Source organism: Megascapheus bottae, chromosome 2, assembly GCF_031878675.1.
Source record: "Megascapheus bottae isolate mThoBot1 chromosome 2, mThoBot2.hap1, whole genome shotgun sequence".
Classification (NCBI taxonomy): Eukaryota; Metazoa; Chordata; class Mammalia; order Rodentia; family Geomyidae; genus Megascapheus; species Megascapheus bottae.
Genome location: NC_143510.1, coordinates 44,776,313 through 44,786,419, shown reverse-complemented (window position 1 = coordinate 44,786,419; position 10,107 = coordinate 44,776,313). Strand labels below are relative to the sequence as shown.

Here is a 10,107-nt window from a genome sequence, read left to right as displayed (position 1 = left end):
TTAAGGTACTGAGTGCCAGTGTGCCAGGTACTGGTGACTTTGAGGCTGAGGTCTGGAGGAAGATAGCTCAAAGACAACCTGGGTAGAAAAGTCTTCCAGATACTATTAATCAGCAAAATGCTGGGTTGGAAGTGTGGCTCAAGTAGTAGAGCAGCAAACTTTTCTACAGGCTTATTGGGCTATGGATTTGTTTAACTGCTTCACCTACCCCTATCTTAGGCACTGCAGCCGACACATGATACCTAAAATCATTAATTTCTTTCTTTTTTTTTTTTTTTGCCAGTCCTGGGCTTGAGCTCAGGGCCTGAGCACTGTCCTTGGACTTTCTCAAGGCTAGAGCTCTACCACTTGAGCCTCAGCACCACTTCCAGCTTTTTTTCTATGTATGTGGTACCGAGGAATCGAACCCGGGTCTTCATGCATGCTAGGCAAGCACTTTAACCACTAGGCCAAACTCCTGGCTTCATTCATTTCTTCTATGAAGAAAAATCCAACTTTCCAGGAACCTGTGGAGTATTAGTGTTATGTTTGTATTATAAGCCACCACCTGCAAAAGCCCACCTCTCCATTTATATATATATATATATATATATATATATATATATATATATATTGGAATTCAGAAATCGGCCTTGGTACAAAGGGTAAGCAGGAAAAAGAAGCAATAATGTTTAATAAAATGATTGTAAGCTCATACCTGTAATTCCAGCTACTCAGGGAGGCTGAGATCTGAGGACTGTGGTTCAAAGCTAGCCTGGGTGGGAAAATCCATGAGATTCTTATTTCCAATTAATTACAGAAAAAGCCAGAAGTAATGCTGTGGCTCAAGCATTAGCCTTGAGAAAAAGAAACTCAGGGACAGAGTTCAAGCTGGGGGTGGGGGGACGGGGGAGTTGTACATTTGTACCTTTCTGTTTGCATTGACCTTGGATTTCTGAGGCATAGACAAGAATATGCCTTCCAAAAAGGATTCTGTGGCTCAAATGGAAGCATATCTATAAAAGAGCTCTCCCAGGAAGCTACTGTAGATCTAACCATTTACTGCCACTCCATGCCATCATTTTAGTAAAGAAATGAGGAGTTGAAATTTGGTAGTCTAAATTCTAATCATCCAGAGGTCTAACTATAATTTTTTTTTTTAAAGCTTTGGCCATTGGGAGAGAGCGAAAGAGGGGGTTGACACTGCCCCCAAAAGAAATGTACTCATTACCGGACTTAGGAGACATCATACGAACATCTGTACATCACGTTCATAATAACAATGAAAATTTGTTTAAAAAAAATCTGTGGCCAATTGCATTACAGTGACTGCTCAGCCGGCTTAAAAAGACTCCAGGTAGATTAATTTATGAATTATGATTCATCTTCTCTTTCCTGTTTTGATGGAACATGAAGACCAAATCATCCTGTCAAAAAAAAAAAAAAAAAAAAAAAAAGAAGCAGCAGCAGCTCCGGTCTCCAGCTTGCGCATTCGCGCGCTGGTGGTGGCAGTGTCACCGACTGCCGCGCAGGTGGGATTTCCTGTCGCCATTTTAAGGAGATGCGAATTCCTCGGCGAGGTAATGCCCAGTGAAAAGGGGCTGCGCCTGCAGCCAAGCGTACTCGGGAAGCTGGGAGCTGGGGCGCAGCTGCTCCGTCCTTGTCTCCACCTGGATCCCGGCTTCTCTGCAGCCCCTCTCTTGCCCCCCTTCTCCGCCCAGACCCTTTAGATCTCCCCTGGGCTTGGGTCTCTAGGCGGGCAGGTGTTCCCCCCGGGGCCCGGGCGGCGCAGATCCGAGGGGGGGGGCCGTGGGGTGCGGGTCTTGGATGTGGGGTGGATAAATAGGGAGGACAGTCGCACCCCACCGCCGGCTACCAAGGACAAAGGCTTTCCAAAGGTGTCCGCGCGATCGGCACTCCCCACCACTTGGGGCGCCTTCCGGCCATCCCCGGAGAGCGCTGGGGTGCAGCGGCCCAAGACAACATCTCCACCCTCGTCTCCAGGCACTGCCCGGGACTCCCGGGGCCCGGATCTGGGACTCGCCAGCTTCTCCCGCGGCCACCCTCACCATGCGCCCTTCCCACAATGCAACTCCCCTCCTTCCTCCGGCTCCGCACCCCGGAACGCAGCATCCCAATCCCCCCCCTTCCTCCACCCCGCCGGCCCGAGATCACACCAGCCCTCCTTCCCACCACGACCCCGTCCACCCCCGGGGGCTGTGGCTGGGGGAGAGAAGGAGGGGGTCCCCCATTCTTCTCTAGTGGTCACTGCAAGCGGAGATCCGAGCAGGCTGCAGGGCTCCACCGAGGCGCGCGCGGGAGGAGGGCGTGGGGGGGGGGGGCTGGTACCCAGGCAGTGCGCAGCCTCAGCTCTCCCGCAACCCGCGCCCCCCGCCCCTCCGCGTCCTCCCCTCCCTCACCCCTTCCTCCCCCGACGCTGGATCTCCGCGGCGGCCGCAGCGCGCGGGGCGCCAGGCGCCGCAGTGACACTATGTGAAGGGACAGCTCAGCGCCACGCGCAGCTCGCGGGGAGGAGAGCGGGCGCGCAGGCAGGGAGGGGAGAGGCGCGCTGGACGTGGAGGAATGGCGTGTGCCGTGCCTGGTTAATCCCACCACGAGCCATGGAAGTGTCAGGACCACGATCCCCCCAGTAGGAGATGACTGCGATCCCCCAGCCTCCGCGTCCAGAGCGAGTCCGTCCGTAAGTTGTGAGGCCGCAGCGGCGCGTGTGGGTGGGGAGTGTGTGTGTGTGTGTGTGTGTGTGTGTGTGTGTGTGTGTGAGGGTGTGGGGGGCGGGGAGGGTCGATTCCCCTGCGCTCGGCCCCGAAAGTAGCAGGAAACCCGCGCGGGTTGGGCCGCCAGGCTACTCCTATTCCTGAAGGTCGCCGAAACCCTGCGCCCTGCCCTGCCACCTTCTTGGGAAAATCCGCCACGCTGCCGCCGACCGTTCTCCCCGCCCAGCCCTGGCTGACCAGGGCCACCCCCACCCCCACCCCTCAACGACTGGGCAGTGGCACAAAGGACATCGAACTGCGGGGAGGAAGCTCACAGAAGGACGGTGGGGGACACTCTGTGGTCGCCTGGCCGGGAGAGCGCCACGGATGTTAGGACGCGTGGGAGGGATCGGAACTCCCTCCACACCCCGCCTCATTTCGGGTGAATTTCCTGAATCCGCAGCGCCCAGGACAGAGCCCGTGGTGGGTCCCTAGTGTGTCCAAGTGGGTTTGGGGGGTGCTAGGAGGGGTGAGCGGGGGGAGGGCTGGTGGCGCTGAGCCACGGTGCTGGACTAAACCGGAGCATGTTGTCCCCCCCAACATCGTGTTAGGGGGGGTCCCTGTGGTTAATGGGGGTCGGGGATGGATGCGTTAGTCTAGGGTGCTGGCGTGTCACTGTCCTTTTCCGCCCGAAGGGGTAGTTGATCGTTTGGAGAGGCAGTGAAATGGGGAAGTTTGGGGTTTTTCTTCTTCTTCTTTTTTTTTTTTTTGCTAGAGCCTGGCCCTCTGGGGTCGGTGAACAAAGGCCTTGGCTTGCACGGGGCGCCGGGCTGAGCTCCCCCTCTTCTCTGGTCCTGGAGCCCGCGCTCACGTGCCTCAACGTGGCCACCAAAGGCCTTTAAGCTAGCTGGCCCCGCACCTGGAGGAAAAACGCGCTTTTTTTTTGCGGGGGGAGGAGAGGGATCGGTTGTGGGGTTTGAACTCAGGGTCTGGGGCGCGGCCCCTGAGCTTTTTTTGCTCAAGGGTCTAAAGCTCTACCACTTGGAACCACAGCTCCACAACTTGTTTTTGAGCGGTTCATTGGAGGGAGGTAAGAGTCCTGCTGGCTTGGAACCAGCGATCCTCAGATCTCAGCCTCTGGAGTAGTTGGGATTACGGGTGGGAGCCACCGGCAGGGGTGCGCCGTGGAAAACGGTGCTCCCTTCCCTTCCTCCTCACCACCTACCACCGCCCCACCTGTCCGGGTCCTTAGCACCCAGCGAGGACCCCGAGGGTCACCAGGTTCACGGGTGCTCGCCCAGGCCTCTCGATTGTTGTTTAATTATTATTATTATTTTTTTAACCAAACTATCTAGTCGGGACACAGGCATGGGAGGCAAAAGGAATTTCTGATGTCCGCTTCGTGTCTTTCCGGAGCTGGGGAGGGTTGGGCTGCCTCTAATCCCAGTCCTTTGTGTCTGGCTCAGCGTTGTGTGGACCTGGGGGAAGAAGGGGGACGAGGGTGGGGAGGAGGGAGGAGAGAAGCTGGTTTCTCCCGTGGAAAGCAAACTGCTGCGAGGGACCCTGTACTTTTCTTAGAGTGATCACTGGTGAGTGGACAAATGTGTGTGTGATGTGTGTGTGTGTGTGTGTGCCCTGCCTCTAAGAAACCATGTTTGCATTTGCCTTTGGAAGGAAATTTGACATCTGTAAAGTGAGTGGTGGGGTTGTTTATTTGTCGTTATTGCATTTTTTTTTTTTCAAAATAAGGGGTAGGAGGGAAGAAATCTATGGCTTGCTGAATGCAGGGTCCAGCCAGGCTGTAATTTGTCACCTTGATAGAAGAAACTAGGCAGCAACCCGTGCTTTTTCTGACGTCAGAAGGACAACAGAAATAAAACCTGAGCGCTGGCAGCTGGCTGGCCTCATTGTCAAATGTCTTACACTGGGTGGGTGCCCTCTTGATCTTGGCAAAAGTCAAAGCCAGGCCCTGATCTGCTGTGGGCTCCTCCTCTGGATTTTGGTTTCACCTCTACCTTGACATGGCTTTGCTCTTCTCTGTCTTTTAATTCTTTGTATGTTGCTGTAAGGAATTGGAAACAGGATTGGTCTGAGGAAGTGTACTTGTGTGTGTGGTTTGGTTTGAGGAAGTGTGTGTGTATGTGTGTGTGTGTGTGTGTGTGTGTATAAGTTCAGGATGGTACTGGGCCTTGAACTCAGGGCCTGGGCACTGTCCCTTAGCTTTTTCCAATTCAGGCAGATGCTTTACCACTTGCATCACAAAATTACCCCAGGGTTTTTGATGATTAGTTGGGGACAAGTGCCTCACAGACTTTTCTGGCTTCAAACTATAAGCCACAGACCAGTTTCCTGAGTAGGTAGGAAGACAAGTGTATGTTCTTCAAGGTCTTTTAATTCTTGGTAAGTTGCTGTGAGTAACTGGAAACTGGACTGGTTTTGGTTTGAGGGTTTTTTTATTTTATTTTTTTTAATTTTGCTTTCTTCTCTCCAGTTTACTGTATTCAATAAATGTTTCCTCCAGCACAGGCATATTGTGTGGCTGGCACCAACTAAAGAGATTAAGTTCCTGCTTCTGTGAAGCTTCATTCTTGTGGGAGACACAAAACATAGCAATGTGTGTATGAATATATGCCAGGTATCAAGGCAAATGGAGAACTAGAATCTGATGTATTTTGGAGAATGCTTGCCGTTGGGCAATCCACTAGAAGGGGCTATGTGAGGAGGTGACACTGGTCTTAAAACCTGAATAATTAGAAAAGATCAACTATTTGAATAATTAGGAGAGTCTTACAGAAGGAACAGCAGGTACCTATTACCCTCTGCTTTGACTGTAATGTAATTCAGCAGATGAGTTGAATAGTTGTTGTTGTTTTCTTTGCTAGTCCTGGGGCTTGAACTCAGGGCCTATGCACTGTCCTTGGATACTTTCTGCTCAAGGCTAGCACTCTGCCACTTGAGCCACAGCACCACATCTGCCTTTTTCTGTCTTATGTGGTTCCGGGGAATTGAACCCAGGGCTTCGTACATGCTAGGCAAGCACGCTACCACTCCCGGCACCAAGATGAATAGTTTTGAAAGGTATTTGCTATTCTCATCAGCATTGGGGTTTGAACTCAGGAACTCATACTTGCTAAGCAAGCACTCTTAGTGCTCAGCCATGCATTTACCATTTGCCTTTTTTTTTTAATTAAAGAATTTATTAACATTGACTTTTACACCATATTTCAAATGGTGTGTTTAACAAACAAGTATTCAAGAAGGGAATCTCTATGTACAATAATGGCACTTAGATTTTAGAACATAATTAAAATTAGGCTGAGGGTTTATATGTCATAGATACATATTAATCTATGTAATAAAACATTATGTCTATAGAGTCCTAATTATTTGCCATTTTTAAGCATATTCTGGTGTGTGTGTGTGTGTGCGTGTGTGTGCGCGTGTGTTTGTGTGTGTGTGCTGGTACTGGTGCTTGAACTCAGCACCTAAAGCTCTTACTTGAATTTTTGGCTCCAAGACTAGTGCTCTATCACTTGAGCGATCCTTTTACTGCCCAGTTTCTTTTTTTTTTTTTTCTTTTTTCTTATTTCATGGGGCTTGAACTCTGGACCTGGGCATTGACCCTGAGCTCTTCAGCTCAAGGCTAGTGCTCTACCACTTGAGCCACAGCACCACTTCTGGTTTTCTGGTGGTTAATTGAAGATAAGAGTCTCACAGACTTTTGTGCCCCGGCTGGCTTTGCACCACCGTCCTCAGATCTCCGCCTCCTGAGCAGCTAGGATTACAGGTGTGAGCCACTGGCACCCAGCTTGAAGTTTTTGTGGCTAACTGATGAGAGTTTTGTTGACTTTTCTACCTGGGCTGCCTTTGAAATGCAATCCCGAGGTTGTTCCATGAATTGAGACTGACCTCTGGTTGTTCTATACTATCTTTGTCTCCCCTTGAAACATCCTCTTTGGTGATCAGCAAAAACCTGGTCTTGCTTATTGTGCCGCCAATATCTAGTACACTGAGGTACTTAATAAATACTTATTGGGTGGAAATGTTTGTCAAGCTATCTCATTCCCCTCTTTAGGTTCTTACTGAGCAGACTTTCAAGTCCATATCTTGTTAGCTTTTCCTCTTCCCATGTTGTGAGCACTGGTGCTTGCTGTCTGCTCTGCTTTACTTGCTTATCTCTCTGGCAGAGGTGAGATTCTTGCCATTCCCCTTCAAATCCATCTTCTTGTCTCCATTTCCTCAGCCCAAATTCTGGTCTCTATCAGCTAATCTAAACCTAGCAATTTGAATGTTGGGACGCATATCATGAAATGAAACCAAGTCTGGAGCTGGTGGTTCATGCTTGTAATCCTACCTACTTATAGGAGACTGAGATTTGAGGATCGCAGTTCCAAGCAAGCCAAACAAGGGAGACGAATCCAAGAGATTTCTATTTCCAATTAATGAGCAAAAAGACAGAAGTGGAGTTGTAGAGTGCCAGCTTTCTGTAAAACAGCTAAGCCCTGATTTCAAACCCCAGTACCAGGGGGAAATATATATCTATATATTCACATACATATAACTATATATAATAGATGTGAAGGTGATTTGAAGAATCTGACAGTGAGGGTAGCAAGATACAAGTGTGATAAGGGAAAAAGTAGCTAATTAATTCAGGTGTCACAGCTTCTCAATTGGTTTCCTACACTATGCCTTCTCTAGCTTTTTTTTTTTTCTTTTTTTTTTTTTTTTATTCTTCTCTAGCTTTTCTTTCTTGTTTGTGCTTTGCTTTTTTTTTTTTTGGCCAGTCCTGGGGCTTGAACTCAGGGCATAGGCACTGTGCCTGAGCTGCTGTCACTGCGGTTCCTCCTCCTCCTCCTCCTCCTCCTCCTCCTCCTCCTCGTCCTCTTCCTCCTCCTTCTTCCTTTTGCTCAAGGCTTGCACTCTACTACTTGAGCCATAGAAACATTTCCAACTTTTTCCATTTATGTGCTACTGAGGAATCAAACCCAGAGCTTCATGCATGCTAGGCAAGCCCTCTACCGCATTCCCATATGGGCCACATTCCCAGCCTGCTCTCTGCCTTTTCTGACGTTAGTAGCTTTTGGATCTCAGATTGGAATTCCTCCTTAAACCCTATATATTTGTGTCAGCCTAGCTCAGGTGTCATTTGTTTTCCACATTCACTGACCACCTTCACCATCATTTTCAGATGAATTTGCAGTTGGCACTTCACTGTTTTGCAGGACTGGCAATCTGAGAGGAAGGAGGTAGAAGCTAAGTTAGTCTCTGAATTGAGAACTCAAGCTACATCTCAACTTTCTTGCCTAGGGACTTTGGGTGAGTAGTTTCACATCTGCAAGTTTCAGGGTTTTTCATGTGTTAAATGGAGATGCTGATGTTGGTGGTTTCTGGTAGTACTCACCTTCTTGAGGTATCCTGATGAGTTAATTAAGATAATGGATGTGAAGGGTTTGGTGCTGTGCTAGTAGCACTTCAAATATATTAAATTAAAAAGGATTTCAGGTTCCTTATCTTTCAGAGACGGAGACAGTGGATCAGTAACATTCCTTCTACCTTTGCACTTCTGTGACTATTTAATCTTTTAAAAATACTTTTTCTAAGCCAGGTGCCTATGGCTTACATCCAGAATCCATAGCTACATAGAAAGCTGAAATCTGAGCATCCCAGTTTGGAACTAGAAAATCTGTGAGACTCTTTAACTCCAATGATCTCCTCCAAATCTGGGAGTGGAGCTGTGGCTCAGGTGACAGAGCACCAATCTTGCCTGAAAAGGTCAGGGACACTGCCCAGACCCTAAAAGGAATATTCTGGTGCGAATTGCCTAAATGTTACCAGACTCTGCTAGAAAGATGAGTTGAGGGTCGAGGAAGTATGTACATAAAGTAAGCACATTCAAATTGGCATGATGAGCTTCAGAATAAGAAATCCTGTTACACTGACCCCAAATTGCCTTTTTCTTATTCCAGTACTGAAGTTTGAACTCAGGGCCTCACACTTTCTGGCTTGGCTTTTCTACTCATGGCTGGTACCGACCACGTGGTCTAGTCCTCTTTTGACCGTTTCATTGAGAAGAGTCTTGGATTTGTCTGTCTGGGCTGGCTTTGATTCTCATAACTCAGTCTCTTGAGTAGCTGGGATTATAGATGGGAGCCATTGGCACCCAACTTAATGGTCTTGTTCAATAAACAAGTGACACTCATTTCTAGAACTGGCTTTGTAGCTGTTGTTTCTTTAGTGATAATGTGCATCTAGATTAGTCAGTGATGGCAGAGGAATTCAGTAACGGGGTGACCATGTGGTTAACAGTCTTGCAGTGAGGTGACTGTGGATAGTTTAGGGTCTTGCTCCTATAAAGCATGAAGATCAAAAGAGTCTTTAGCTGCTGTTTGTTCTCCTAAAACTTAAGTGGTGCAAACACAAAAGGTGGCCTAGTTCAAAATGCTCAAAAAGTCCCTACTGTGGGTATGGAACCTCTAGCCTTCACCCAGCCTAGTTTCCCATCTTCAGTTCCACCCCATTTGCAGCTGCCTTGGTCCCTGGTAGGAGCAAGGCTTAATCCCCCCCACCCTCCACATACCTTGGGCTGGACTGGAATGAGGACAGATCTCTTCTGATTGGTTGATTGGTCTATGGCTTATTTACATAGGATGTGACTTAATGAAACCAGGGCTCCAGATAAAATACACTCCTAGACCTTCATCAGCAGTTTGCTATCTCTTATGCTCCAATAATCTCTATTTCCTCTCACTAACCAACCATTCGTTGCCCGTGAATAGCATTCATTAAAACCCAAACAAAACTTATATTATAGCTTTCCATAGGTTACAATATGTCTTTGCCTTTAACTAGCTAGGTAATCTTGGCCAACTCATTCAACACATATGAGTGTGTGTGTGTGTGTGTGTGTGTGTGTGTGTGTGTGTGTGTGTGTGTGTGTATGTACTAGGGTTTGGACTCAGGGTGTTGGTGCTGTCCCTGAACTTTTTTCTCAAGGATAGCACTCTACCCCTTGAATCACAGAGCCACTTTCAGCTGGAGGTAAGAGTTTCACAGACTCTTCTACCTGGACTAGCTTTGAACCTTGATCCTCAGATCTCAGCCTCCCTAGTAGGTAGAATTATAGGCATAAACCATTGGTCCCCAGTACTAGTTCAACATTTTTACAGCTGATTTTCTTCTCACTTTCTTCTCTGCCCAGTTATCTAAGCTGCCTATCTCACTGAACTAAGCTGTGAAAATACTTGGACAAGTTTAGAAAGCTAATAGTCTGAAATCAGGTTTTGGGGGGGAGGGTTTTAGATTAATAATGCTGAGCCTGGGTTTCATATTAAACTATTTTTGCTCCCCTAAAATCTATCTGCCTCACTGAGGGTATGACGAAATATACTAATATGGATCCCACATCAAAAGA

At 48.1% G+C, this 10,107-nt stretch overlaps 1 protein-coding gene across 3 annotated transcripts in view; it reads left to right on the top strand.

Moving 5' to 3' along the window:
* Positions 1-1,401: 1,401 nt before the first annotated feature.
* Slc38a1 (solute carrier family 38 member 1) overlaps positions 1,402-10,107 on the top strand; it is a 60,210-nt gene continuing 51,504 nt past the window's right edge. Inside the window, exon 1 of one of the 3 annotated variants that reach the window (XM_090324570.1) lies at positions 1,402-1,559. The gene's annotated coding sequence lies outside the window, so the exon portion shown is untranslated. Of the gene's footprint in view, positions 1,560-2,381; positions 2,681-2,992; positions 3,177-10,107 lie in introns of those variants that run through there. The other 2 variants (XM_090324556.1, XM_090324563.1) reach the window with 2 other exon arrangements.